Here is a 5,060-nt window from a genome sequence, read left to right as displayed (position 1 = left end):
AAAAATATAAAAGAATGAAAATTTATAAGGATAATTTCTTTAATGTACATGAAGGTACTAATTATGAAGTGCAAAGATGTAAATATTTATTTGATAAACAAAAAAAAACTATTACAGGCTAACACAGAAAACTAAATATGTAAATTAAAAAAGTTCAAGTTCAATCCCAAAACTAGAAATATCTTTGCAAGGCACTTCTTTACGAAACTGAAGCCGGAGCCTCTTGCGGTTTGCAAACCGATTCCATTATACATATTGCAGGCTACAACAAGAGAAAAAACTATCAATAAAAATATCGTAAATGGCAAAATAATTTCATTACATTTTTAAATATTGCTATATAGCCGATGTTAAAAATTGCATATTTTAATCATGTCATGCAAGCAGTTTTTTATATTATTTGCAATTGACATCGTGGACTATCGAATTGCTTAATATTTAATTAAACTAGTGCATACTTCTCTAACTATTCTACCTACTTATTTACTAAACTTAAGTGCAATTACATATGAGTATAAATACATCGACATAATATATAATAAATATACAAATAAAATAAGGTTTCACTAACTCAGTAAATACAATTATTCTCTACAAAATCGACTTTTGATGAATAATTGCAAAAATTTTATAAGCGTGACTATTCAAAATATGCAATTTTTATTTATATTATCAATGCGCAACATATTGCAATAATAATTATCAAACATTATTGAGTAATACGAAGAACCAAATGCATCAAAACTTACTAACCTCACGATCGATAATTCTGTCGTGATTGAGCCAAAATATAAATTAGCGTATGTGCCTCATTTATGTTATGTTATGAATGAATTTATTTAATTATTTATGAGTTTACTTCCGAATAAAATAATACTTTTCTTTTAACATATATTTTCTTTAACAATTACGAAGTAACACATCCACCATGTTTTATTATTTTGACAATTTATTCAAGGAATCGCTTTGGTTATGATTCGCTCTGAAGTTAATGAAACTTCACAATATTTTGCATGACCAACATGGAAATAAATTATTTATAAGAGTTTATTTTATTATTATTTTTAAGAAATTATTATTTTATATTCCTAATAAACAATACTACTTTGAATCAATTATTTCAAGAAATTAAATGATAAATTTGACTATTTTAGAAGCAGAAATTTATTATAAATTCATGGCAACACTTGGTGAAATATTGATTGCAAAGATTCTCAAACAGTGGCTTAAACAAGCCCAAAATATGCACTTCGCACTGTATGTACATAATGATAAACTTCATATATGAATTTACAAGTTGACTGGTTAGAAAATTTTTAATATTTATATTTTTGTTTTTTATCGTGAATAAATTAACTTCAATTAGATTTATTATACATAAATCTTCCAGAATCAAAACGATATATTTTCTTCAGTTTAGATTTCTTGAACAGCACCACATAATTTTAATTTAAAGAAATATCTAATCTGTAATCCCATTACATATAATAAAAAGCCTAATTTTAAAATAAATACCTTCTTAATGATAATAATTTTCGTTTGAGATTTTAAGATGCGTGTCGTGTTCAATCGAAAGATGTAGAATGTTTGGCTTGCAGAAATAACTATAATTCAAAATTAACGATTGAAACAGAATAATATATTTTTTGCAGTTGGTAACATGAGCTCCATCCAATGAGAACGCAGCATCGGGCGTAGCCGGTCTTGTATAAATTAGCGCAGCCGAAGTCAGCGTCAACTGCAGTTTTTAATTCGCTGATTCATTAAATAAATTCGTGCAAGTTTCGAGAAATAAACAGCAAACATGAGGGAAATTGTGCACATTCAAACTGGACAATGTGGAAACCAAATTGGAGCTAAGGTAATTGTATTTTATGTAATAAATGGCCGCCTAAATTGTTTGATTTCTTTGCTAGGGCTTGGTAATGTTATTACAAAAGATATACTCCATACATCACAATTTCCCTTCAACTCGACGTATGTTAACAATATTTAATCTTTTCTTAGTTCTGGGAGATCATCTCAGATGAGCACGGTATCGACCCAACTGGCGCCTACCATGGAGACTCTGATCTTCAATTAGAACGTATTAATGTTTACTACAATGAAGCCTCCGGCGGCAAGTACGTTCCCCGCGCCATTCTTGTCGATTTGGAGCCAGGAACCATGGACTCTGTACGCTCAGGGCCTTATGGACAAATTTTCCGTCCCGATAACTTTGTCTTTGGACAAAGTGGAGCTGGCAACAACTGGGCTAAGGGACATTACACTGAGGGGGCTGAACTTGTTGATTCCGTTTTAGATGTCGTTCGCAAAGAAGCAGAGTCCTGCGATTGCTTACAAGGTTTCCAATTGACCCACTCCTTGGGAGGTGGTACTGGATCTGGTATGGGTACTCTACTTATTTCTAAAATCAGAGAGGAATATCCAGACAGAATTATGAATACTTATTCAGTAGTACCTTCACCCAAGGTTTCAGACACTGTAGTTGAACCATACAATGCCACTTTGTCTGTTCATCAATTAGTTGAAAACACAGATGAAACCTATTGTATTGATAACGAAGCTCTCTACGATATCTGCTTTAGAACTTTGAAACTTACCACACCTACATATGGAGATCTTAATCATTTAGTTTCTTTAACAATGTCTGGAGTCACTACTTGCCTTAGATTCCCTGGACAATTGAATGCAGATTTGAGGAAATTGGCTGTGAACATGGTACCTTTCCTCGTTTGCACTTCTTCATGCCTGGATTTGCACCACTCACATCTAGGGGAAGCCAACAATACAGAGCCCTCACAGTACCAGAACTAACACAACAAATGTTTGATGCCAAGAACATGATGGCTGCATGTGATCCCCGACATGGTCGTTACTTGACTGTGGCAGCTGTGTTCAGAGGACGCATGTCAATGAAAGAAGTAGATGAACAAATGCTGAACATTCAAAACAAAAACAGCAGCTACTTTGTAGAATGGATTCCAAACAACGTCAAGACTGCAGTTTGTGATATTCCACCCAGAGGTCTGAAAATGTCTGCAACATTTATTGGCAACTCCACTGCTATTCAAGAATTATTCAAGCGTATCTCAGAACAATTCACTGCTATGTTCCGAAGAAAGGCTTTCTTGCATTGGTACACTGGTGAAGGCATGGATGAAATGGAATTCACTGAAGCCGAGAGCAACATGAATGATTTGGTTTCTGAATACCAACAATACCAAGAAGCCACTGCTGATGATGAGGCAGAATTTGATGAAGAGCAAGAGGCTGATGTTGATGAGAACTAAATGCTTGTCCAGTCGTCATGTTAGGCTGTTATTTCAAGTTTACAAGATGCTTGTTTGAGTTGCTTGCATGATTTTTATTTATTGAATTGGCACTCGAGTGTTTTTGTAGAATGTGAGATTTTAAATGAATTTCTTGTATCAAGTTTTTGAATATTTTTAAACACTTCTATTTATGTTAACATTCCTCATGTATTGCTTCAAATAAACCAATATTTTGTAAAAATGTTTTTAATTACCTATTGCAAAATCATAAATATTCATAACTGATCTATCACTTTAAAGTATCACAACCATAACAATAATAATTTGAAACAGTATTTAATATATTTTAAAATAAATTCTTATGTTATGCCAAAGATTGCATAGATTTTTTCTAACCAAAATTAGAGTAAATTAATTTGATAATTATTTACATTTCATATTTTATAAAGCTTCAAATGTTTTCCACTTAACATTTTCACTCTTCACACATTATACTCAAGAAACATAAATAAATACATAAACAACATGTAAATAAGTGGTTCAATATATTTACATACAAATAAAGATGATCTTGAAAAGTACAACACAATGTTAAAAATGTATACAGATGCTTTAATTGCTAATATAAATGTATCTGTATGTAATATAAGCATTTTCAATTTATTTTTCATCATAGTTTTTTTTCAACTCACAAAAATAAACATACAAAAACTAATTCATAAAACATGTTTTATCAATAAGACACCAACATGCACATGAAATATTAAGATGAAAAATCACATATGAAAGTTATATAAATCTTATACATACAGATGCATAAAAATCTACAATGTAATAAAACCAGAGCAGTTTGTAGGACTAATAGAGTCACATTTTCTGATTTCAACAATGATGTATAATGAAATAAAAAGCAGCCACATATGTTTTAATTAATTGCACGTATGTAACAGTATGTAGACATACATGCAAGTATATATAAAATATATATTACTTGTTTATGCTAAACGGTATACTTAATTGTGATATACTTAATAATTATGGTATTTACCTAACAAAAAATGTCAATAATAGAAATGAATTTTATAGTTAAAATAAAAAAAACCTAATCATTATTTTATATATACATACGAACTACAATTATAATGCAGCGCAAACATTTACATTATGTATATATATATATATATATATATATATATAATACATGAATAATTATATACAATTTTAAATATAATATATGTGTATATAATAATATACATAAATACTATATGTATATGTGTATGTATAAAATATATTTAGGCAGTTTTGAACATAATATGTATGCGTTTCTTATCATATTCTGCAACAACGAAATAGTCTGCAATCATTTCTGAAGCAATAAATAACACATTCTAAAAAATTTGTTTAAATTTGTATTAAGTCTAAATTGATAGTAATAAATATAATTTAGTATCATTTCATTATGCTTTGACAAATTTACAAAATTTGGCAAAGCCTTTTATTCAATTTGAATATTTACAAACAATTGAAAATAATTTGCTTGTAAAGCATTAATAAAATCAAAGTTCTTGTAATTTGTAAGGTTGATTTAAAATATACTATTCACTGTATTTATCTAAGATAGCAAAGTATTTACAATTATAAAATAAAACATTAAATAAAATTAGATATATAGCAATAAACCTAAAAAGTATATTATCTAAAAATACAAATATATTTTGTATCATTTTAATTGTATAAATTAACTACTGCCAACTCTAAATAAAAGTAAGTTATGTTTAAATCAAA

The 5,060-nt window shown here is 29.2% G+C and overlaps 1 pseudogene; it reads left to right on the top strand.

Moving 5' to 3' along the window:
* The first annotated feature begins 1,701 nt into the window (after positions 1 to 1,701).
* Positions 1,702 to 3,411, top strand: LOC113382957 (annotated as a pseudogene).
* The last annotated feature ends 1,649 nt before the right edge of the window (positions 3,412 to 5,060 follow it).

Source organism: Ctenocephalides felis, unplaced genomic scaffold, assembly GCF_003426905.1.
Source record: "Ctenocephalides felis isolate EL2017-DRISC unplaced genomic scaffold, ASM342690v1 CF-g0.4_SCAFFOLD_03570, whole genome shotgun sequence".
Taxonomy (NCBI): domain Eukaryota; kingdom Metazoa; phylum Arthropoda; class Insecta; order Siphonaptera; family Pulicidae; genus Ctenocephalides; species Ctenocephalides felis.
Note: the sequence above shows the minus strand (reverse complement) of the source record. Positions and strands in the feature narration are given on the sequence as shown.